Source organism: Canis aureus, chromosome 18 (assembly GCF_053574225.1).
Source record: "Canis aureus isolate CA01 chromosome 18, VMU_Caureus_v.1.0, whole genome shotgun sequence".
In the NCBI taxonomy this organism is placed as follows: domain Eukaryota; kingdom Metazoa; phylum Chordata; class Mammalia; order Carnivora; family Canidae; genus Canis; species Canis aureus.
In genome coordinates, this window is record NC_135628.1 from 28,506,888 (window position 1) to 28,533,998 (window position 27,111).

A 27,111-nucleotide genomic window follows, 5' to 3' on the forward strand; every position below is an offset into this window, starting at 1 on the left:
GGAACTATTAACTGTTCCCAAAAGGTACTCCCGGTTCTCCTGTGGCAACTTAATATATTTGAAGCTGAGCCCATTTTTGATTAAACTATAGGACGACTCTGCCAGGCCGCTACTAAAATTTATCACTGTATTTCTCTTTCCTATCATCTGAAATGTTTTTGAAGAAAATCAAAGGTACATCTAAAATAGAACTTTATTTTTAACTTCTTTTACCACTTGAAAAGAACAGGGTTGTCAATGACGCTGATCTATGGGCGAAGGGAAGAAACCAAGGTGGTCAGGAAGGCAGCTCAAAGTTTTCACAAAGTCCTTGGTCAGCTTTTATGTACATCAAAACGAAACGTATGGCCCCTGGTGACTGAAGGCCTTCATGGGCTTGCAGCCTCTCTCTAACCTCCCTTCATGCTGCGTGGTTCCAGGGGCTCTTCCTTTCCAAGTCAGAATTCATATTCCTCCTTTGTGGTGGAACAGTCTGTTCAAAGTAACCCAGATAAAATGGGGTTCCTTCTAGTTCTTATGGAAGTTTAAACTATTTTAAAAGGATGTTCTCCTTCTGTTTGCAATAATCCTTATTTTCTTCCAGTTACTGGGGAAATTCTGTTACCTTTTATTTTGGGCATTGTCTTTCGGAGGGGAAAAAAAAAAAAAACACGAAGTGCTAAATTTGACACTTGGAAGTATTTTTTGATAAACTAGGCAATTTCCAACTGTAAGTGAAAGGCCACTAAGACATCTTTAAGATACACTTAAAATACCCATTAGCAGGGGAAGGATCGTACCTGGGGTTAGAAATTACGGGAAAAACAACTTGCAAGCACTACCATCAGGAAGCAGAGTTCCTAAGGCAATGTTCCTGACCACCACACAAGTCAGGATTTGCCTCTGGAGTCTGCTCCACACCTCCCTAATAGGCCTAGAAGCTACAGACAATTAATTATTAGATTATGTAACTCCCACTGCTAAAAGTTAGCAGAACATTCTATGGTTTTACTGAAAGTGTGCTGCTTTTCAGCTAGGGGTGCAATTTCATCAGCTCATTCATCTGCATCTTTGTGCTACTTAATCCTGGCTTCCTAGGGTTTTTCTTTAATTGGCTCAGCCATTTCTGCCCTCAGTCAGCCTGATTTTATTCTTGGGTTCCCAGTGAAGATGACTGAATCTGAAATCTGTAGTACCAAAGTCGCATAGCAGTCAGATGTATTTATCCATCTAAAATTTCTATGTTTAGAAGGGCTGTCTTTCTGTGATTAATGAAGGCACATCTTTGCAAGCTTCTAAAGTCTACACTATGCTGGGGAAATACTAGAGGAACTACTCACAACACGAGAGTAAAGGTATGGCATTTATGATGCTATGGAAAACACACTGGTCAAAGAACCAAAAGACCTGACTTGGTTACAACTTATTTGACCATATATCTTTGAAGGCAACGCCATCACTCTGTGCCTCCCTCAGTTTACTCATCTATAAATTGGGGATTAAACCACCTACTTCAAAGAGTTTTAGTCAGGGAGAAATGAAATAATAAATGGTAAAATGCTCTGCGAATTGCAAATGCTATAGCAATTGAGGGATTAGAGTATTATTAGTATTCCCAAAACCTAATTTCCTTATCATGGTAGCAGTAAATAGCTCTTAAGAACTTGATGACATTTTTATATTAAAAAGTTAATTAAGAAGACCTTCATTAGCATGTGCAATCAAGTTCACTGTTCTAATTGGCTCACTAAAATTTCTGTTGCTAAAATAACATGGAATAAACCACAATAAAATCCTGAACAAATGTTAATTACAAAACATCAAAATGTATCGAAGAATAATCAAAAGATTTATGACCACTGACATTACTCAACTCAGCTGTCTGCTCCTGATGATTATCTGCCACACCTATTCAAGGATACTATGCCACCTCCAAGGTTTCAACCATCACCTTTAATAAGAGAACACTAATGGGCATATGCTGCTCACTCCTTTCTCCTAAGCTTTAACTCAAATCTCAAACTACTTAGAATCATCTGAGTTCCTGACACTTACCAGTTCTAACGCTGAGTTCACTTCAACTGTCTACATTTAGACTTGCTTGTTCTTTCATCAAAGGCATCATCAATCTCTCAATCATCCAGCTTAGTACTTCATCCATTTGTTCTTCAAAATATCTTCCATGAATTATTTTCTTTTATTCTGGCCATAAACTCCCCAAGGTGCCTTTATCATTTCAATTCTAGGCTAACAGATGTGCTTTTCTTCCTCGTTATCTCAGAACCCCCATATCCCATCCATAAGTGGAGGATTAATTTTCGTAGACACCCCACTTTCAGGTATCACACAAATAATCAATGCCCCAGTGCCATGGCAAGCTTTTAAATCTCACTCTAAGTGATTTTCCTTAATTGAAGTCACTCAACAGCAAGATGTTTCCAAGCTTTAATAAAGTGCAGTTAGGCTATCTCAGTAATATGTAACTAGATATCTCCAAATCAGTAAAAATACTTAAAATGGTGCTAAAAATAACTGCTAATCATGGCTTCTACAAATATTATGTGCACAAGACATAAATGATTGTTTCACAGGAACTCCTATAGTCAGTTCCCCTGGAGTTCCCCAAGAGCAGCATAAACTGGGATTACCAGCCTGTCAGAGACATAGGATCAACTTGTACCAGCAAAAAAAGCAAAAGAAATACCTGGTTATGGTTTTGAGTAAATTAATATTAGGATGACCAACTACTCCAGTTTGCCCAGAACTAAGAGGTTCCCAGCACACAGAGCTGTCAAGGGCTTTCAACTTTAAAACAAGGGGAATCTAAGGGCACCCAGATGGTTCAGTTGATTAAGCACCTGACTCCTGATCTGAGCTCAGGTCTTGATCTCAAGGTCATGAGCTCAAGCCCCATGTTGGGCTCCATGCTGGGCATGCAGTCTACTTAAAAAAAAAAAGGGAGGGGGGAATCTCAGGCAAACTGGGATAAGTTGGTCATTCTGATTAAGACCATGGTTGAAGGTACACCAGGCTGAAGGAGAAACATAAAGCACAATGAGTCAACTTAGGGTAGTCAGAGCCGGGGGCAGGAGGGGGCCAAAGTTATGGTACAGTTATCACACATGGACCATGCTTGGCCATATTCCAAATGTTTTACTTCCCCAGTCCACAGCTGTAAATAATGAGTCTTATTTCAGTCAAGTGTATGAACTGCCATCTGACACTACATGAGGTTCGAAGTCTGTATGTTCACTTCATCTGTTTGGTTCATTCCAGGACAAAATTCCAAGCTCATTCAAAGTGCACATAGAAAATTCAATTGTATAAGCCACAAACCCAGGTGTGTATGTAACTATCTTAATTTCCCTTAAACTAAACTTAATTTCTACTTTAAATCCCCAATTCCAGTTAATAGCAAACAACTTAATTGAGTCACTTCAAATAAATGCAATTAAATTAGTGATTACTCAGTTATTTCTGATTTAAAGTCTGTCAACTTGGAATGAGACAGCCAAGTTTTCTCTTTAAGACCTTCCAACCCCTCTGGGATTTCTGGGTCTGGGGGATAAGACCTAGCCTACTGCCTCTCAGATTTCAGCAAGCAAGAGAATCACTTGGAAGGCCTGTTGATTACAGATCACTGGCAATGGCCCCACAGTTGCAGATTTGGTATGTCTGGGGTGGGTGCCCAAAAATGTGCATTTATAATCAGTTCTCAGGTGATGGTGATGCGGTTGGTCTTAGGGACCATACCCTGAGACCTACTGACAAACATTTAGAGGTATTCTGGGTGACTTCAGCTCTTCATTAGCTTTCTTCCATTCTCTGAATCATCTTCCCGGAGCTCTCGATCACTCCATGTGGCAAGAAAAGAACTGGCAATGAGGGTGGCATCAAAACCCTACCTGTCTCAACCTGGAGATAGGTTAAATAGTATATAACACAAGGAAACACAGGGTTGTAGGAGCACTTCAACTAATATCTCAAAATTATCATTTTGCTACATTTATAGTGTTATTTTCTCAGCGCTGTACATATAGCTCCCCTTCTATGTATCCTATAGCTTAAGTACTAGAGTAGAGTGAAGGAAAATGATTTTACCAGAGTCCAGAAACTTCTAAGTCAAGCTTTATCTCTTAAAAGTCAGCCACATATCCTTGGATAAGTTTTTAAAATTTATCAGCTTTGTTTTCTCGGCTCTTAAATAAGGCTGATATTATCTTCCCTGCCATGGCAATCTCAGAATATCTGCAGGACTGAAGAGTAATATTTGAAAACCATTAATGGTTATATTTAAGGTGAAATATCTGTTATCATCCACATAACTTCTTATCAGCCTAAATAGTTAACTCTGTAAAAACTGGATACATGTGACCAAAATATATATACAAAATATTGCTTTCATATATATGGATACAACAAATATATATATTACATTATAATACTATAGTATATATGACAATATATAATCATACAACATGACTATGTATGTAATACAGACACATACATGCACACAATGTTAACATTCATCAATACTACCAATACTATCAGGCACTCACTGAGGTGAGTTAAACTCATGGGCAGTAGGAAACTAGAACCAATTGTGTACATGTCTTCCCAACTCTACATTTAATGACATTAAGTTGGTAGTTTGAAACCAACAAATGCTACAAATCAGGACTTATGTGTGGTCTTATTTGTTCATTTTCAGAGAGCTAGTTATTAAACATTTACCAGCAAACCACTGCTTGTAGTACACATGGGGCCTTTGAGAGATTATTTCCAGTGTCAGTTTGTAATAAAGCAATAAAATGTATTTTTCTTTTCCCTTTTATACCACATAAAAATGTTACCATTTGAATAAAACATACTAAAATACATACACACATGATGTATTACCAAATTCTTTACCTGCAGGATTGATTTTCAATCTAAAGTGGGATAAGGGGCAGCCCCGGTGGCGCAGCGGTTTAGCGCCGCCTGCAGCCCAGGGTGTGATCCTGGAGACCCGGGATGGAGTCCCACATCAGGCTCCCTGCATGGTGCCTGCTTCTCCCTCTGCCTGTGTCTCTGCCTCTCTCTCTCTAGCTGTGTCTCTATGAATAAATAAATAAAATCTTAAAAAAAAAAAAAAAGAATGAAGGCAAGGTGATGAAAACACTTTTAAAAAAATAAAAATAAAATAAAAAAAATAAAGTGGGATAAGAATCATCTAGGATATTTATTTAAAATGCAAATTTCGGGGTCTTACCCCTCAGTAACGTGAACTATAGGTCTGAAGAGGGATCACAAAGGGGCATTTTTAACAAGCTCCAGGGGTATCCCAAATAGGTGGTCCTGAGATGTCACACAGATCTATGGATAAAACACAAACCTCACATTCTGGCTTTCAAAGCCCCCTAACACGTGGTCACAAAATTCCTTCTCCTCATCTCCAACTGCTCCCCAGTGTATGCCTGTCCTGAACTAAAAAGGTACTATCACTGTCCTACAACAGAATCTTTGGAATTTTGTTTTACCTATTTGCCAAGTATCCTACAATATGGCTTGAAAGCTCTCCAATGCAGACTCTGAGTTGACAAGATAAAACAGATTTCATAGCCTTTTATACTAGCAAACTTAGCAACGTTTCAAGGGCACATGCTGGCAATGAGTCAGGACCAATTGAAATCTTGCAAAAAGTGGCAGGGAAAGGGGTCAAGGGAGAAGGATGAAGGTCTATGCATACATCATTCCCCCACAGACTACAAAATAATGCTGAGCATTTTGCCTAAGCAATTTTACTTTAGTCACAAAATCTTACTATATAAAAATAACTTGTTTTATAAATTAGCTGTCAAATCCTTGAAGAAGCCAACCATGAACAATTTGTTGTTGGTTATATTTCCATTATTGTCACCATTTAATCCATAGTTTAGTGATTAATGGTTTTCTAAGAAAACTTGTTTGAAGTATAAAGAATGAAATCCGTTAAACCAAGTATGACCCGACAAGATTCATTTGTCTTGGGGGTCTCATCAGTACTGAAACTGCCATGGCATAATTAACAGTCCAAGAGATGAAACAGGACTCCTGTTCTATCATGTCTCCTCTATTTAAGTCTTTAAAAATGAAAAATAATGAGTAAAGGTGTAAAACAAATTGCTTGATATGCCAAGAAGCAAAATAATCCCATTAAAATAATTAGAATTTCATCATAAATTATTAGACACTGCTGTTACACTGGAGAATAAGCTCTGTCTGGGGTGATCCCCTGATACATATACGTGGGCATCATTTATGAACTGTTGTTAGAAAGGATGTACTTTCTGAAACTTGATAAGAAGCCTCCAGACATGCTTCTTTAATTCTTTAATTCTCTCAGAAATAAAAGGCTGCTTTGGGCAATAATCTTACAAAGTTTCTAAAAAATTGACAAAATTTATTGTTTCTTTAGTTTAATTAAGAGCCTCCTACATATCTGAAAGAAGAATAAAGAACTCAAAACTGAATCTATATTATGGGTGTGTGATCAGATTCATAGAAATTATACGTGCAAAAAGACCAGACTAGAAAAGGCAAGAGAAAAGAATAACAATAGTTGATTTTCAGGGACAGGACATTGGGTATTAAATTTTACACTGTGCAATAAATATAAATTAAGAATGCTAACAATAATTCAGCTTGATTTTATGGCACACTGGGTCAACCATCTGTGAACCTGAATGGTTAACTATTATTTTAATCCAATCTGATTTAATGCAATCAGCACCAACTATGGGAAAGGCATTTTGCTAATATCATGAGGACGAGAGAGCCAAGAATTCATAAAAATCCATGTCATCAGGAACCTGAAATCTAGTGGGGAATAAAGACATGAATAGAAACGACAATGATAGAAAAGTAAAATATGGAATGATCTGGAAAACACAAGGGAGGAAGTGATTAGTTCCAAATAGGAAAACAGTAAAAGCTTTTAAGAAAAGATAGCAACAGAGAGAAGACTATAATCTTCCTAAGATGTGGAGGCTTGTAAACAGTGGTTGAAAGGTGATCTCAGGAAGTACTAGGGCCTATGGTAAATAAGGGGCAGAAACACTGAAGAGAGGTAACAGTCATAATGTGTACTACCTATACTGTAACCCTGGGGACTTTTGGGTTTATAACCTCTAGCAGCATGCTTGGCAAATAGCAGGCACTCAACATATTTTGGTGGAAGACAGTCAAGCCTCATGGTAACTAGGAAAAAGAATACTCCAACTTGGACTTAGAAGGTAAACACTTAGAAGTGTTTTAAATGTGAAAGTTCAGGCTAAGTCTCATTTTATATATGCTTAAATGTCATATCTCATAATTATGATAAGCAGTACAAATCACAAATGTGCTCATTATTTTATCTTTTTTTTTAAAGATTTTATTTATTTATTTATTCATGAGAGACATAGAGAGAGAGGCAGAGACACAGGCAAAGGAAGAAGCAAGCTCCGTGCAGGGAGTCCGACGTGGGATTCAATCCCGGGTCTCCAGGATCACACCCTGGGCTGAAGGCAGCACTAAACCACTGAGCCACCTGGGCTACCCATTTTATCTTTAATGGAAATTAACTAGCTCTCATTTTACTATTATAAAAATGTTATCTAATTTATCAGTGTGTATCTTTCCATGTGTTCATATATGATTTTACATCTATTAGGTTTGAGAAGGCAATACAAATATTTTTGATCCCTAAAGAAAAACTTAGAGAAGATTACATTCAAATCAAATAATACTTCAATTAACACATATAAATAACAGTTCAATTTAACAAACACCCTTGGAAGAGGATACCTAAACCAAAACCAATGTAGTGAAGAACACTGTATTTTGTTCTGCATCCATTTCTCCCATTCCCTAGCTTCTAATTCATATATAGAGGCTCTGGGCCCTCATCTACCAAGCACTCATCAAAAAATGAAGAATCACTACTCTTACCATTTGCCTGAACCATTACCCACTCACACTGAAATTAACTCAAAGTATTTTGATTTTTAAAGGTGTTTAATCAGAAATAATTTTCTTATTCCTAATAAGGAAAGGCATTTTCTCATTCTAAAGGATGCCCAAATAATGAGTCTGTTTACTAAGTCTACTTAAGCTGGTTCTTAGGTTGTCCTCAACACTAGCTTATATGGTGCTCCTTGTTGGGGAGGAAGGTACAGCTGAACATAGCAGTCCTATATGAAGGACAATCCACTTTAATTCTTGTGGGATGACTTGGGGAGGGAGGTACAGAGCATATCTCCGTAAATCAGGATGGCTCCTTGCTCCTTTGGGACACTGGCTGAGGCTGTTGGAAACTTTAGGGAATAGAAAAGCATATGTTACAGCTAAAGTGAGCCTACATCACCCCAACAAAGGGCTGTCTGCCAGCAGGTCCCTACCCTCTATTCGTGTACCCAGTGGATTTTCCTTTCCCAAGCATAAACCAAGCCCTAGTCTTCATCTCCTTTAACCTTAACTGCTGAAGGTTTTTCTCAAGACTAAGATTTTTATTGCTATTTGAAATTTCTGTTCTGTACTCTTACTTATTTGGAATGCATCCTTCTCCTTCCCAGATTATTTCTGCCTGAGGTTATGAAGTCTCTAACAAATAATTATGTTGTTGGAATGCATTGATTTCATTAATGGAGCTATTACTGCACCCAGTAAAATTGTTGATGATGATAGGCTTTTTAAACCAACTTTTAAAACCACTTATAAAAGTTTTGTTTATTTGTGCTCTTTACCTACTTTCAAGAGAAAATCTGAGATGGCTTAAAACACAAAAGCCCAAAACCCATTAACACAGCTTACAAAACCTAAGTCAAATAAAGAAGAAGTGGCACAAGAAAACCCAGACTGTGGAACCCCATTTGAGCACAACACATATCTGTGGTAGCTCAAAAAAACCTATTAAGTCATTTAGAATGAACACTATTCTGGTGCTGTGATCAAAGAGGAATTTATCACTTAAATCTTTTTGTATAATTCACCAGGCAACATAGCAAGTAAGGTCTTTAACAGCAGCTTTCATAAAACAAGCAAAGACATCCTGCGGGGTCAGCCTAATAGGCATGCGACCCATGCAGCTGCATAGCACCTCAAGATTGGAAGAGCCCCATATCTGGTTTAGTGCTCTGCTGTTGCGGTCTTGAAATTCTTAATTTTTGTTATAAAAAGGGTTTTCTCACACTTTCATTTTGCACTGAGCACTGCAAATTACATAGCCCGTTTAGTCATCTTTCATACAGCTTCTATCAATCCCTAAATTTCTTGTTAGAGGGCATTTCTCCTTTGGCAACAGAGGACAGTATTTGCAAAATTGATCCTACATTTTTTTGGGTATTGAAAATAAATTGTGTGGATATATAAAGACACACACACACAAAAAAAAAAAAAAAAACAAACTTAAGTCTTAATAAATACTAAACATAAACCATATAGACTTCCTTTGGAGAAAAACGAAAAGCCAATATTTTTCTCCCTTCATATATTAAGCTCAAGATACCTTTCAACAGAAACAATGTATTTCTTGTGTATTTTTTAGATATAGTTACAGGTCTTAACTGTAAAATCTGTAAACAGACTTATAATTTAAAACCCATCACCCAGTTAGATGAAGTATAACTTCATCAAATTAAGAGAATTTATCTCTGAATTGTGCCTTCCATGGTGTTTGCCTTGATCTTATTGTCTTAAGAAATACATTTTTAACGAGTTCATGGAGAAGTAAAATATCCTCAGAGGGCACTTTTGTATCTTATCATGCCTTCAGATCTGTTATAATTACTCCTTCCTACCAGAGGGATGGACTCTTACCCTATTCCTTATAAACTTTTTGTATAGTTGAAAATCATCTTTCCCACATATAACACATCAAGTAAAAGTAACATCAAGTAAAAGTAACATCAAGTAAAACAGAACTTGGCAGCTGCTGTCCATATGACTGATGAAAACTGTTTTCTGAAAGTAATCGCACTAAAGGCCTCTATTACCACATTAAGTCCAGCACCATAACTGCTGCTATTGGAAGATGCTCAAAGTACCATGACCCCAGCATCCTTCCATTCTAGCTTAAACAACCACACAGACTTCCACACACAGCGCTAGGCCCAAAAGACACATCCCTGAGCAAAACATTTCAGTGTGCCTGTAGCTTAGAATCTAAGTGCATGTTGCAAGTGCATCATCACCACACCATGTCTACATGACATGGTGAAATCACACTGGAGAAAAGCAGGAAAGGTTTCCTGAAGAATGGGACATTCAAACTTATTTTTAAATATTTCTTTTTATTACCAATTCAGAATTTAACTTAATAGGTACAAGGTTATGTATGAGGCCAGAGGTGTATTTACCGTGAATTAATGAAGCTTAGGTTCAGGTCTCCTTCCTTGTCTAGGCACCTTCTAAGATTTTTTCATCCATTTTGTTATTTGTAATTTTTTATCCTTTCTCTTAAAGAGGACCCCCAAACTGTATAAGATCCACAACCCACAAAATCTAGGTCCTCCTCTGCAGGAGTCATGCTGAGTTTTGACTCTCCACAGGGTATGCAGTTAGTTAACATTACTTCCATTTTACTAACTCATGGACTAAACAGGAACAGTTTAGTAGGCTGTAAACTTTATCCTATTCGGCCTAATTTTCTCAAACTAAACTCTCCTCCTGAGCTCAAAGTCTTTGTGCTAATTCAAGCCCTCCTCCTAGTAAAAACATAAAGATAAGGGTAGGAGGGCACATGCATTTTCATGGCAATCCCAGAACCAAAGAGAGGCATAGAGAAAAAAAAAAAAAAAAAAACAGAAGGTGTGCTGAGAAGGAAGAAGTCATGACACTGCAGCTCCTCTCTTGAAGGAGAACTTCTCACTTCTTGGTTCCACCCCACAGCCAGCTTGAGCTTTCTAGACAACCTCACTGGAAGGAAGGAAACATAATTTGCCTTTTTTTCTCTAGAAGTATTTCCTTCTAATGTCACGGGTTTCCTTTATAACAGTGACAGAGAACATCAAAATTGTTGTATGGGTGAAACTGTATGTTAGGTGATGTGGTGTTACAAAAATGGCTTTTAATCAAAGGAGTTTTATACCTATCACAAAAATGGAGTTTTAAGCTTCATTTTCATAAGCTTATCTGCTTTATTTAACAATGAATTTATCCATAAATTACAATGTAATTTTTTATAAAGATAATTATTCTTTATAGAAAATAGCTTGGAAACAATAACAATCACAAAATCAGAATAGAAATAGTGAAATCTTTTGAGTATTAAGCAGTCACTCTTATTCCATGAAAGTATATGTGACTTAAAGTGGGTTTAAAGGTGTTTGCAAAAAAAATAAATAAATAAAGGTGTTTGCAATTCTTTTGCAACCAAACATTAACATTTCCACCAGATAAAGCTCAGTGATTAGGAGGAATTGCAAGCTAAAGAAACTCAATTCATATGATGCCACTTCTAGCAAAATTTATTTTGATTTATTCTGGAAAGAAATGCAAATAAATCTTTTGAGCACATATAGCCTAGAGAAGATTGCCATGAAACTTAAATATAATTATTATAACACAAGGGAAAGTGAATAAAAATGTATTAGCACAGTGACTTAGACAAAGAGACATTCAAAGCATATAATTCATCCAGTAAGCACTAGCAGGTCACACTGCTTCATATCAATAATGCAAACAAAAGTTCTCAAAATATTAGGAAAAAATCTTTGAAAGCTATTAAAACAGTACATAAAAGCTTTAAAAATAATAATATGATAATATTTCTAATAAAGGAAAAATGATAGCAGGCAGCAGGCTGCATTGTTGGTTCATGCTGAAGTACCTTTGGCTAGGTAGTACGAGATTATCTTTACAAAGAACTTTCTCATAGAGACTTAGAAGCTTTATCAGATATATAGTTCCAAGCTCTTTATTTGTACCTAAGAACAAACTTGGTAACAAATTATCTTTTAAAATAGTGCAGCCTTTAAGTAGTTGTATTTTGGCAGCATCTAAGAGAAACTGGTTGTACGATGCATTTTGGGTAGGACTATGTACTTTTAGCATGTTCAGTTTCCATGAAAATGTGTCTTCTCAAAAATAAGCTTTTCCTTTGTTCTCCCATGTACCAGAACACTCACAAGATATCAATAGCATCTTACAGTAAACAGTGAATTTTTATACGTTCTTTCAAAAATATTTTTAGTCTTTTTATTCAAATACTTGGATTCACCAGACTACTAAGGAAAATACTCAAGAGTATTAAAAAGTTTCTGTCAGAAGATGAGAAGTCTAAGGAAATTTGCAGCAGCCCTAGCTTAACATAAATATATTGATCAGTATTTCAGATCTAAGGCATTCATAACAGGTTTACATGTATGCATTCAACTAACCTTCTAAATATCTTTACTTGAGTGTCTTGCCCTGCAAGGGCAAAATGTACAAAATTAGGCTAATCTACACGTTCCCAACCGTAAACCTCCTTTCCTAACAGGTCTCTTCTTCTCTTCCAGTTTTGCTTCCCTCCAAGTTACAGCCAGAATGATATTCCTAATATACAAATCTGATTATGTTATTGCTCTGCTTAAAACTCTCAGTGTTTCCAATTGCCCTTCATTCACCCCAGTTTGGCTCACCACATTCTCTGAGGTTTGCCCACAGCTCATACACCTCTCCACTCTGTCTCACAGTCTAGGCTGTGATCAGCCATGGTGAACTGCTCTGAATGCTATAGATGTATCAAAAATATCTCTCACCCTGCCCCCAAACTCTTTCCCTAACACTAGCCTCTACTCTTGAATCTAAATCTCTCTTCCAGTGAAGCCCTAAACTAGCTTATGTTCCCACAGCATTCTATACTTCCTTTCTCATAAACTCTAACATACTATACACCATTACTGTTCAAGAGAGGGGTGCTTCTCTCCCACTCTTGAAGTTTCTCTCACATGGGAGGAACACTAGTAGTGTGACACTCTTACTCTTCCCCCAAAGAAGGAGGGACAGACCTGGTGAATTTAAAAAGGTAACGCAGTGTCTTTCTCCGGGGAGAAAAGAACCCTTCTACCCACAGAGAGCATGTGCTTCACTTCTCAATGATATTAACGTCACAGGAGGCACAGAGGAGCCTATAGTTGCCCACCACTCTCAAAACAATTTGAGTAAATTTCTCATAGTATTAGAAAAAGTTCAATATTAGAAAGCCCACTTGTCCTCAAGCTACACAGTCTAATGCCACCTATATCAGTATAAAGATGATAATTTTGTGGGGCAGCCAGGTGGCTCAGTGGTTGAGCGTCTGCCTTTGGCTCAGGTTGTGATCCCCAGGTCCTGGGATTGAGTCCCATGTCGGACTCCCCCATGGGAAGCCTGCTTCTCCCTCTGCCTATGTCTATGCCTCTCTCTGTGTGTCTCTCATGAATAAATAAAAAATAAAATAAAATATTTTTTTTAAATTATAATTTTGTTTCCCATCCACCATATCTCACTTTGCTCAGAAGTCAAACAAGGACAAAAAGCATTTTTATTGAGAATACTCAAACCCCCAAATTAGCATATCTATGTACTATTTTTGGTAATAATCTATCAGCTCCAAAAGATGGGGAATACATGTCTGGTGTACTACTATAGTACTAGGTTTAGCAGGTGCCTGGCCAATAGCAGGTGCTCCATAAATTGTTGTTTATTTAATGAATAGACAATTAGGTGCCATCCCTCCATCTTATCCACTATTCAGGCACAACTATTACCGCCAGTGAGGTTGTAACTACTCTTAAAATACTTCTTACTATCAAATCCCATCTAATATTTTCTATCTAATAAATTTTAGGCTTGTAACATCAATCTAATATACTTTTAAAATTTTTATTAAATAGCACTCTATTGAAATAAACCCTAAATTGGAAACAGATGAGCTAGCACATTAAGAATTCACTAATTTGCAGATCATTTTTATCCATTAGTTCACTGCAGAAAAAATCACACATTTAAAACATAGTTTAAACAGCAATTTCACCAACATTTTAGCCTTAAACTTCACATACTCTAAATTTATCTTGTCCAGAAACATACAATAAAGTGTAGACATGTTATGGTTAAATATGGTTCAAGATAGTTAGAAAGAGGCAAGCTGGCATTTTGGAAAGTAGATTAATGGGTTAATGAGTGAAGTGAGGGTAGATTAATTAAATTTTGAGAGTTTCTAGTTCTCTAATTTTAACATTTTCACTGACCATAAGAATAGCTATTAATATTCTAAATATGTTTTCTAATGAATTTTATAAAATTACTATTTTATGTTTAAATATATTATTTTAAAAGGACTGATACACTCCTGAATATGACATCTCATTTAAAATCAAGGGACAAGTTTTCCTTTTGAGAAAACAAATCTATAATTTTTATGATACTTAACTGAAAAATATAAATCATAGGATTAATCTGTCAGAGAATGTTTCTTTCTTGTAAAGTATCTGTTATTTTAAGTGAAGAATGCTTGCATAAACTAATTTGTGGCAACTTCATTTTTATTCATTCAATTATATTTAAAAGTCCATGTATATGCATGAATACATAATTAAACGTTCTTGTAAGATTTGTCTCTAGACTTGAAGAAAAAAATATATATATTCTCAAATTTTGAGAATTATGATGCTACTGCATAAAACATAGTGAAGGATTATATGTCAATATCTTCCTTTTGTATTTATGACAAAAGGAAAAACATTCCAAAAAGAATTGTAAATGAAGATCTAAGTTGTACAGGACAGGAACAAAATGTGCAATAAGCAGAAGTCTTTTGGCATGTATTTTTAAACAGGAGGTTTTGAAAACTCCAAATTTAGCTTCATAAAAAGAGGTAGTGCAAGTGTGAAGCATGTGGTCATTTTGGCATACTCTGTGTATAACTTCTCTCTTTACCTATATAAGGATATAATAAAGCTTCAGAAATGTGCAAAGCAGAAATCCTCCAGTTCTGTTTATTCACTTTCAGTCAGGTAGTAAAATATCCTAATGTTCCATGAAGAAATCTTCAAAATGCACTGCTAAAATAGTCTGCTAAAGAGAAATCAACAACTTCTTTATTTAGATACTAAGCAGTTTAAAGGAAAAGATCAGTGAGGTTTTTAGTTTTTTATTTTCTAAGCCAACTATATCTGCAAGGATCAGTCAGTTTTACTAAATTTTCATCATCTTTATTTATTGCATTTTTTTCATACTGCCATCCCCCTTTGTTCATCTTCCATTTCCCATATCCTCCAACTTCCTTTCAAGCTCTTTTGAGGGAGGGTGTCTCAATACTCTTTTTCCATTTCATCTCCTCTTTATTATCCTTTCTCCTTTTTCTGATTCCCTCTGGCCTTCCTTCACTACTATAATTATATTTATACAGCCTCATATTTCTTTTAGAAATTCAATTTCTAAAACACTTACCATTCACTTCTGCTTCTACAGTTCTTGGCCACACTTTGTAAAGAAAATGCAAACTAAAGCCTCCTTTCTTTTGGTTATCTAAAACACGGTAGCAGTGGAAGGAATGGCAAAGAGATTCTGCATGCTATGTATGTGTGATGTTGCTGTGGCCCTCAATCTCAAGAGAATACAAAAGCTACTTATAACTAACATGTATGGCAAAAGGATCCATAATTGAGAAAAAAATCACACTGTTTGGGCAGATGTATTTGTGTGGACAATTTTTTTTAGATTTTTTATTTATTCATTCATGAGAGACACAGAGAGAGAGAAAGGGGCAGAGACAGGCAGAGGGAGAACCAGGCTCCCCACAGGGAGCATGATATGGGACTCAATCCCCAACCCCAGGATCACACCCTGAGCCAAAGACAGATGCTCAACCACTGAGCCACCAGGCGTCCCTGTGCTGACAATTAAAATGGGAAATTCTGCCTATTTCAATGGTGCTACATGACATTCAGTTCAGTTTTGAAAAACTCCAGTTTAGATCATTATGGTTTCAAATTTAACTTTAAATAGATTTACAGAATCCAAATAACCAATAACTATGAGCAGATGAATGAAACTAGATTTTCAGATAATAGATCATTAAGTAGAGCCTCTGATCACCAAGATACTGAAACCATGCCTTCCTCTCTGACAATTAGTATACAAAAAGAGGACACAAACTAACATAATAATCATAAAATGGAAATCAACTTGGTAAATATTAATGACAAGTATCATACATCATTGACAAAATGGCATGCAGTTGTAAATCTGAATAACCAACATAATCAAGATTTAACCTAGAAATGTACTTAAATAAAATGTCCAAAACTGAAATGAAGTTAATTGTACAACTTTACTAAAAAGGTTAAATAAAAGATGTACTATCTTTCTGAATAGGATGATTAATATTGTAAAGATGTTAATAGTACAATTGCAAACTATTTTGAAGAGAGATTTTATAAATTGAATTTAACATTTGGTTCTGAAAGAAAAAGTAGGTAAGAATAATCAAGAAGAGTTTTAAAGAGAAAAATTAGGCTAATTTAAACAGTATGATATTGGTAGAGAAATAACAGATCATTATAATAAAAAAAGTCTATAAACAGACACATGTATTTATAAATTTAGCATAAAATTAAAAAGCTCTATTATTCCTCACACTGTTAAAAATGATGAATTTTATAGGGATTGTTATATTTAAAAATTTATAAACAAAACAAAAAGTAGAAACAATGCAGGATGTTTTGTTATTTGTATCAGAAATCTTGGGGTTACGGAGGTATGTGATTGTATTTGAATGGTAATGCCATCACTTAGTATTATATAACCCTAAAGAAGCTGTTTATTCATCATCTATAAAAGAAGAATTAACAGTACCTTATTCATAGAGTTATTAGGATGATTGAATGAGAGCATGCTCACAAAGGGCTTAGGTGCTCAACAAATATATTACTTGTGGTTTTTATTCTTAGCATAGAAACAAAATCCAGGATGGAAAAAAAAAAAAAGAAAGAAAGAAAGAAAATCCAGAAACCAGAAGCAAAATGAACATATGTGAATATATCCATTTTTCAAGTTTTTGCAACAAGTATCACATAAAACATAAAATTCAAAGTATATAATGATTTATAACATGTATCAAGGATATATTGAGAGCTTTTTAAGGCACACCTGGGTGGCTCAGTCAGTTAAGCATTTGACTCATAAGTTCGACTCAGGTCATGATTTCAGGGATTGTAGGATCAAGCCCTGTGTTAGGCTCCACGCTGGGACTGGAGCCTGCTTAAGTTTCTCTCACCCTTTCTCTACGCCCATCACTTCCAACCCACCTTTCTACTTTCTCCCTCCCTCTCTTAAAAAAAAAAAAAAAAAAAAAAGCTCTTTAAATTAGTATGAAAAATAAGCACCTTAAAATTGCAGCAAATGTCATAAGCAAGCTATTCCCAAGAGAAATATAAAGGTCCCACAAACATATCACCAGTAATCAAAGACATATGTATTTTTTCTTTTCTGATCAGCAAAATTATTCACAGTATTATAATAGAATAAAGCCAAAAAACTTTTTCATGCAATACTAATGAAACAATTAATTGGTAAAACCTTTTAGAGAGTGGTTTATGAAAAAAATAAAAAAATAAAAAATAAAAAAAAAAAAAAAAGAGAGTGGTTTATGAAGGTGTACGCCTGTAAATATTTAAATTTAAACATGCATTACCTTTCCCTAACAGTTCTATTGGCATGAATTTCACCTGAGGAAATAGAGAAGTACAAAAAAATACAAAATGGGTGTTTTTTTTTCCATACTGCTATTAAAAGAGCAAAACAAACCAATACCTATGAGGTAAATCTATAATGCAGAAATAGACCAACTGGTCAATATTCGGCAAGGAAAAAAAATAAATAGCATATGCAGTATAATCAACCTTATTTCAAACATATGTAGTAGCAATATAGGTTCATAATTGCAAAAAAAAAAAGTTCTAGAAGAAAATAGATTAAACTGTAATCAGTGAATATTTCAGGATAAGATTATAAGAAGCTTTCACTTTTTAATTTATACTATTGAGTATTGTTTGAACACTTTTCAACATTTAAGAACTGCTTTTATAATAAAGAAAAAACGAGACTTTTCCATTTTAGAAAAAATAAAAGATTAAGAAATTCTTAATTACTCTCCTAGTTTCAGATTCTCACATAATGCTAACAGCTACCTGACTTTTTATAACATTTTTTGCTTAGGTTCAATAAGGTCCTTGTCAAGAATTAATAGATACTTAAGTGCTAACTTCCTCTTTAAAAGAACTGCAATTAGAAGAGCCACTTATAAAAGAATTCAAAAGCATGTTTCTTAGAGTTTAACTTGCAAGTAACATCTTCACTAGGACTTGAAACCAAGAATTATAACCCATAGCAGGCAGAGCATTTAAAGAAATCTTAGCAATAAGAAAGGGTCCAATTTAATATAGCTTTCAAAATGTTTTTTATACTCTAAAAGTGAAGGACTTCCTTACAGCCCATAAAACCTGTGCTTTGCATCATAATTTTCAGGAGAAAAAGTAATTTCTTTTCATTAATGGTAAATGAATTCATTTCTTTCAGAAACTATAGTTATGTAGAAAGTTCATAATTATTATAGTAGAAACAAGATACTCTTTTTCATCAATGAAGAGCATTAAAATCTTCTGAAGAGCAAATATTTTGCATTTCCCATGGTTTTTTAATTTTTTACTAAGCAAGCTCTAACTATATTTAAATATGGAAGGCCACCACCCAATTTAGTGAACAATTTCACTTCCTCAGGAAGCAGAGGAACAGCCATATGACTAGATATTATACCCCTCAGAAAAAATTAAGCTGGATTCCTCCAAGAGAGACTAACTTCCCTATCTCTATGGCATAAAAAATGAACATTACTTGTTCTTAGTTTAGAACCCATTCCTCCTGCCAAAAATTGTACGTCCCCCAGATTCTCTTAAGAAGCATCGTGTTGAAAAGCAGAGCATTCTACACCAACATTTACCAGATATCTAATTCTGAGATCTAATTCTGAGAAAGTTTAGTGTATACATCTGTAAAATGGGAAAACATCACCTGCTTTATAAGGATGTGTGAAGACTAAATGGGATGCTAAGGCTAATATTAATGAAAATATAATAAAGGGCCTCAAAATATGCTACTCCCTTTTCAGCTTATCTGTAGCCAGGATAATTAAGAGTGAGCATCCCAAGAAAGAAAAAAATTGAAATATTACAGTAATTGTAATTGTATAATTATAGTTATATGATTTTTGAAGTATGTGCTTTCTTGGCCTTCTTGAAAAATAACATGCTAAAATTTTTTTTAAAAAGTAAAGTCACACAAAGAAATGTGACCATTAATCAACCACCTCACATTTTAATTTTTTTAATAAATTCATAAAGGAACAAGAAGAACAACATACCACTAAAAGTTATTGAGCAAGAAAGAAGTGATGGATCCAATGTTTGGAATCTGATCACCTGATTCTGAGTTATTGGGTTAACTCTCAGCATGCCATCTTCATATCTGCTGCATTATTTCCAGATTAAAGTCCCTCAAACCCCAGAATCATGACTTCTCTCCTGCTCCAGAAGCTTCAAGTGATGCTCTTATGTCTGCTTAAGTTGTCCTGCCTCATAATCAAGATTCTGATTACATCTCTCCTATCCATCCTGAATCTCAAACGCAGATTCTCTAGTCAAGGCTGGGTCAGTTTACTCCTGGAAAAACACCACATGTGTATCAGTTTCTGTGCAGGGATTCATATCACCCCCAGATTTAGAACACTTCCTCTCAGTTTTATGAAAGCTAATTCACTCTTCAAATCCAGTTCAAAAAAAACAACAAAAACAAAACAAAATAAATCCAGTTCAAGACCTACCCAACAAAATCATGAATGTGTATGTATTCATACATTCAGAGCCAGTTCCACAGAATTTATCCCATCTATCAGGTTCCTTTTTACATTCATACTATTAGTCTATGACTTGCTTTGCCTGGCATGGTCAGTTCGGAATAGAAAGTCATGGCTAATATTACTCTATTTTGAATTCTTTAGAAAAGTTTTTTAAAGTATAATAGCAGGAAATGTCTTCACTGGTGCAAAAAATAAGTATTTGTCCATGTCTCCCCTCATCTACCATATACATTCTTGTTTAGAATTATGGCATAAATTTAATGTTCACTTAAAAATGACTTAATTTTTCACTTTGTTTAGATCTTGTGAAAATATCACTTTCCAAGAATAGTATACATTTCTGTACTTACTGCTTCATAGGAGTAACCTTGCACTGTGTCCGTCAGGCACTATGTGTATAGCATATAATTCTGAAAACAATGTAGCAAAAGAAGCATTTTTGCTCCTTCCTTATAGGTGAGAAGATGGAGAATAAAAGGGTCAAGGTCAAAAAGCAAATAAGTAACAAGTATGCACATCAAATGAGGCCCTTCAGATTGCATGGTCTCCCTGCTTTATGTTGCTTCTCCCTCATCAGACAAGGTGTGTTCTTATTCAATCCTAGCTCACTATCTAAGTCTCTTAATAACATTTAAAGTCTCAAATCAATTATCATCAAAAGGAAATTTTTTGGAGAACCAGAAAACTGTCAATGGGTCAATTTTTCTGTACCTCACTGAGAACACCAATGATATGTGCTGGAGAAGGAAGACTTTTCAAGTAAAAAGAGCCATGAGTGTGCGGAGAGTGTTTTTTTGTTTTGTGTGTTTGTTTGTTTGTTTGTTTGTTTGTTTGTTTAAAAGACAACTAGACAACTCTCAACTATGCCTTTAGCCCTGGACAAATATTCTTCAATACTCACCAAATTTTGGCAGATGGCTGACAACAAAGTAAAAAAGGCATCTTTTCTCACTCATAACCCCTTATTCTAGCAATGTTCAAATAATAAAATACAAGTTAGGGAGACTTTAGTTTAGTAACCATTAAACTAAGTGATCAGTACTTTGAAAGTCCTTCATTCATCTAATTACTTTCCAGTATTTTCAAGCTCTCCACAGAACAGTCCCATTGTGTAGTCCCAAAGCAAAAGTTCAATGAAATATATTTCATATAATTCAATACTGAATTCAATATTTCATATTTCTATATATAACATTTTTAACTGAGAATTACCTGCATCTTTAAAAATAATTATAAGGAAGATATACTTCTAAAAATCAAGGAGAAAAATAATACATGGATTCAGAAATAAGGCTGCCAAATAATTATCCTACTTTATTAAGAAATTTATTAAGAAATAAATTTATTAAGAAATTCAAAAATAAAAATTAAATAAAAATTACTATGTTCCCTATCAGGCTCCTTTTATTTTTCAAATATAGTACCTTTTATTTTTCAAATATTGCTAAGCATATAATAAGCCAGACATTGTTTTTTTTTTAAGATTTTATTTATTTATTCATGACAGACACAGAGACAGAGAGAGAGAGGCAGAGACACAGACAGAGGGAGAAGTAGGCTCCATGCAGGGAGCCTGACGTGGGACTCGATCTCGGGTCTCCAGGATCATACCCTGGGCTGAAGGCAGCGCCAAACTGCTGGGCCATTGGGGATGCCCCCAGACATTGTTTTATTATGTCAATAGGAACATAAATTTAATACAAATTCCTAGAGAATATTTAGGCAATATGTGTATAAAGCCTTCAAATGTTTACATGCTTCAATTCAGCAATAACATTTTTAGGAATTTATTTTAGGTAAATGGTAGAAGATGTGCTCAAGAATTTAAGGGCAAAAAAAATAAATAATTTATAATAGTCAAATACTCAAAATGACCTAATTATAAAACATCAGTAGATTGTTAGAACTATGGCATGCCCACAGAATGGATGCTAAGCAAACATATAAAAATCCTATTTTAGAAATACTATTTCATACATGAAAATTGTTTATGATCTGCTGTTATGTGAGAAAAAGTTAAAAACAGCACGTACCCTAATTTGTTTTTTAAAAATGTTCAAGGTTACATCCGCATTGGAAGGAGAAAAAAATAAAACCTGGAAGATCTACTACATGTGGATGGTAGACTAAAGATAATTTTTATATCTTGAGGTAGGTGATGACTAGCTTTCAAGGAGACCCAATGACCCCCACCTCTGGCATTCACTTCCTTGTGCTGTAAATTCCCACAATGTATCAAGGCTGGTAAACTGGGATTAATGGAATCCAGAAGGGTTGGTATGTCACTTCTAAAGGTAGTTCATAAAAGATATTAGAGCTTCTACCTCAGGCTCTGGGGTCACTCATTCTGGCAGAAGCAAGCAGCCCTGTGAAGAGATCTACATGGCAAGAAACTGAGACCTTCTGCCAATAGCCAGAGATCAACTGAGGCCTCCAACCAATAGACATGCAAGTGAACCATCTTAGGAAAGGGTCCTCCAGCCTTGCTCAAGCCTTCAGATGACAATAGCCATTGCCAGTATAACACATGAGCCAGAAAAGCCCAGGAAAGCCACTCTAAGATTTTTGACTCTCAGGAACTATGAGAAAATAAACGTTTGTTGTTTTAAGTTATTAAATTTTAGAGTAATTTGTTATACGGTAGTGGTAATCAAAAGTGTGTTCATATATTCCAAAATTCTTTGGATAATGTGTACTGCTTTTAAAATTGGAGAAAGGGGGATCTCTGGGTAGCTCAGCGGTTTGGCGCCTGCCTTCGGCAGAGCGTGACCCTGGAGTCCCAGGATCAAGTCCCCTGTCGGGCTCCCTGCACGGAACCTATTTCTTCTCCCTCTGCCTGTGTCTCTGCCTCTCTCTTTCTCTCTCTCTCTGTCTCTCTCTGTGTCTCTCATGAATAAATAATTAAAAAATAATAATAAAATTAGAGAAAAAACAAAATGCTGCTTTAAAACACTAGACATTGTCAGTGTAATCCTGATACAGATTTTTTTTTAATTTTTTTATTTATGATAGTCACACAGAGAGAGATAGAGAGGCAGAGACATAGGCAGAGGGAGAAGCAGGCTCCATGCACCGGGAGCCCGACGTGGGATTCGATCCCAGGTCTCCAGGATCACGCCCTGGGCCAAAGGCAGGCACCAAACCGCTGCGCCACCCAGGGATCCCCTGATACAAATTTGAAGATTTTAACTTCAGTTTCAACTTTTCAAGCTAAATGTTCCCAAAGAATTCTTACACAGGTTAACATAGCTGTACTAGTCTAGCAGCAGAGAAGTCCTACAAATTGAATTCTCCAGTGATAGTAAACTTGAAAGCCTAAAAACTAGCTAGAAAGACTCTTTGCAAATAAATAATAAAAATAAATTAACAGAATATTCAATGTAAATATGTAAATAATTTTTTAAAAAGAGAATAAGCTATAGCTAAGGAAAGTTAAGAAAAGAAATGCTAAAGATATAAACAATTGGGTTTTTTTAAGAAGATTTTAATTATTTATTCATGATAGAGAGAGCGAGAGAGACAGGCAGAGACACAGACAGAGGGAGAAGCAGGCTCCACGCCAGAAGCCTGACGCAGGACTCGATCCTGGGACTCCAGGATCGCGCCCTGGACCAAAAGCAGGCACCAAACCGCTGAGCCACCCAGGGATCCCCTAAACAATTGTTTTTTAAAAATACTAAAATATGTACTTTCTAGTAAATAAACTCAAAGGTATTTGGAGAGAGAAGGAAGAAAAAGCTAATCTTTGCTCTCAAGAGACAAAGACCAAAAAATAAAATGAGAGAAAAAAATCACTACTCAAGGGCAGTTGGTGGCTTAGACCATTAAGCTTCTGCCTTCAGCTCAGGTCGTGATCCCGGAATCCTGGTATGGAATCTCAAGTCAGGCTTCCTGCTCAGTGAGGAATCTGCTTCTCTCTCTTCCTCTTCCCCTTCATCTTCAGAGAGTGTATGCTCTCTCTCTCTCTCTCAAATAAATAAATAAAATCATTTTTTAAAAAATTAGTACTATAGAAATGATTAAAAGAATTATAAAGAGTGCTACAAACAGTTTGTTGCAAAAAAAATTTTGTTTCAGCATGCCTGGGTGGCTCCGTTGGTTGAATGTCAGACTCTTGGCTTAGGTCATGATCTCAGGGTCTTGAGACTGAGCCCCCCACCAGCTCTGCACTCAGCAGGGAGTTTGCTTGAGATTCTCTCTCCCTCTCCCTCTGCCCCTTTACCCTTCTCCCCTTAACCCCACCTCTGCTTATGCTCTCTCTCAAATATATAAATAAATCTTTAAAAAAAAAAAAACAAAAAAAGTCTAAAAAATTGTTTTAAAGATTTTATTTATTCATGAGAGAAAGAAAAGCAAGAGAGCACAAGCAGGGGGAGGGGCAGAGTGAAAAGGAGAAGCAGGCTCTTGCAGAACAGGGAGCCGGATTGGGGCTCAATCCCAGGGTGCTGGATGATGACCTGAGCCAAAGGCAGATGCTTAGCTGACTGGGCCACCCAGGCACCCCTTACAATTTTTTTTTTAATTTCAGCAAACTTAAAAGATTCTCCCAGAAGAGCAGAATATACATTAAAGCAGACCAACAATTCTAGAAAAGATGGAAGTAAACAACTATTACCAAATAAATTTCCAGCCCATGGTGATTTTGATTTGTTAGTTCTTTAAACATTGAAGGCATAGAAAAATATAGGGATATTTTTTAAATCTATTTTAGGGTGTCCAAGTAACCCTGATCTTTCTACTAGCTGATAGGATAGCCTGTGTGTTTGAAGAAGATCCTTTCCTCAAGATACTTCACTATCTTCATCGGCAAAACTACCATAGCTATACAAGGAATGATACGATAAGTGACAACATGCAGGTTTGTATGATCATAAATGATGAGCCCAGTAACCTTTAAACTGAAACCTGAAAAAGAGCTGACAAAACAGAAAAACTACAGGTATTATTTATAAGCACAGAAGCAAAAGTGTTACATGAAATATACATCAAACACAGCAGGGTATTAAAATAATAATAAAACATGTTCAGTTGAGTTTATTTCAGGAACTCCAAAATGATTTAATATTAGGAAGTCTGCTAATAAATTTATGAGATCAATGGGTCAAAAGTAATTAAAACAGAACACTCTCTCAAAAAAAATTTAACTATCTGAATATATGTCCCTGGGACAGCAAACCAGGATAGTCTGATGTAGAGTTAGCACCCTATTAAGCATTTAATAGAGTTGTTTTCAATAAACTCAGATGTACATATGCCCACCGCTAACATTAGAATGACAGCATGACAGTCTTACCAATACAATAAAAAAAGAATTAAGATTTATAAATACTGGAAAGGCAGCTTATATGTACATATAATATTGCTGCTTCTCTTTTTAAAAAAGAGATTTAACTGAAAACCATGACAAGTATTGAGATTTGGGTAAACTTTTCAGTATGCCAACAACAGCTGGAAAGTTTTCAGGAAAAGCCACAATCATATACAATCAGTCACTCAATCATTCCATCAATTGCCCTTCTTTTGCTTCTCTTTCTCTCTTACCCTTCTCTCCCCTTGCTCTCTCTCTCTCATACACACACACTAACATACATTCATACATCTCATACTGCTACACACCTATTTACAGAAATAAGACTCTGGTTATCTAATGAAAAAAGGGAGAAAAATAGGCCTTCTAAAGATCTTACATATTAATGTGATATACCAAGATGAGTGACTTCTCTATTCTCAAGGAACAAGATATGTTTCAGAAATTGTCAAATATGTATTAATATGATTGACAAGAACAGCTTGGAATAAGCCAATGGAGTCCAAGCGTCTGTAACACACATTTTCAGCCCAATACAGGTCTTCTCTTCAAGAAGACAAAAGCAACAAAGTTCCTCATTGGATAAGGAGAACAAAAGATTTCTCTTCATCTACCTTATTTTCTTTGGAGTCAGTAGTCCAAGTCACAATATTCTGGGACCACATCTTAAATTACATAAGAACAATGTATCCTTTCAGTGCCAAATGATAAAAACTCTTTGAAGACAAGGACATAGTCATTTCTTTAGATCCTCAATACTACCTTCTTAAATCTTTTAAGCAGAGCAGACAACTTATTAAGATACTAACCCTTCATAGAGTGAAAAAGGAACAATTCACCCACATTAGGATAAAGAGATAAATTGGCAGAGATCACTTTTTATGTATCCTTTTCCGTTCCATAGCACCAACTACAGGATCTCACCCATTAACAGAAAACTTAAATATATTGACTAATGAGCCTTCTTGGGTCATTCCAAGTTATATCTCTCCACATAAAGAAAGGACTGAAACTCTGTCTAGATGATTTATGTCTCCCATCAATGACGTTAAATGCTTTCTTCAAATGGGTCAAACAGTATTTTCACCTTTGAATCTGTATCTTAATTGACTACACTATGTGAGATACGTAAAAAGGGGTTAAGTCATTTTTAAATATACTATTTTACAAGAGAATAGAAATGATCAATTTACTATCAAGTAGTATTTTTGATCCACATTCCCCTTTCATTTCCAGGAAACAGCAAGTAACATCAACTGTCACTAAGGAGACAGCAGACGCCCACTATTAAACTATGGTACTTAAGTAAAAGCTTTTCTACCATTTTACATTATCTTTCAGGAAAATATTTTGTGGTTCCATATGTAAATAATAACAACAGTGTAATCTCCCCAAATAGCCAGAAATAATAAAATACTTTCCATGATCCTCAGTTTGCTTTGAGTGAACAGAACTACAACTAAAGATGTCTTCATAAAATAATGCTTTGCTTTATTTCTTGCTGCCTATGACAGGGTATAGTTAAGAACTGCTGCATTCTTTATTTTGTTATCTTATTACTTAGTTTGTTAAAGACATAAAAGTAGGATTTAGATTTGGTAAATCTGGTGAACATTTGCTTCCTATGCTGTTGCATATCACAGAAGAACTTACCAGTTTCTCAAAGCATTACATATAAGTATCATTCTTAACTACCTATTGGAAAAGCACCAAAATGAGATTTTCTCCATTGATATGACTTTTATTTTTTAAGTACACTAGTTACAGTGTATTTAATGAGGTGAAGTGAGAGAGATTAGACCTTTTCACATATTAATCTGAGCTTAAATTCTGAGAAGCATCACTGTTTTATAAGAATGGACAGAGGCATGTGTTTATCTCTGAAAGAACAGCTATGGCTAAGTCAAATGCCGCTTTTCATAGCTGAATGGCTGGAATTAAATAG

The 27,111-nt window shown here is 35.4% G+C and overlaps 1 protein-coding gene and 1 long non-coding RNA gene across 9 annotated transcripts in view; one reads left to right on the forward strand and one right to left on the reverse strand.

Moving 5' to 3' along the window:
* Window positions 1-26,615, forward strand: LOC144288794 (uncharacterized). Of its 5 annotated transcripts, XR_013356788.1 has the most exons (7): window positions 1-174; window positions 1,229-1,334; window positions 3,256-3,319; window positions 20,315-20,440; window positions 21,920-22,009; window positions 24,601-24,797; window positions 26,403-26,615. It is a non-coding gene; the product is annotated as an uncharacterized LOC144288794 (long non-coding RNA). The 5 variants fall into 5 exon arrangements; XR_013356787.1 differs by lacking the exon at window positions 24,601-24,797; XR_013356789.1 differs by lacking the exons at window positions 21,920-22,009; window positions 24,601-24,797.
* HDAC9 (histone deacetylase 9) overlaps window positions 1-27,111 on the reverse strand; it is a 1,013,161-nt gene that overhangs the window by 780,571 nt on the left and 205,479 nt on the right. The window lies entirely within an intron of this gene.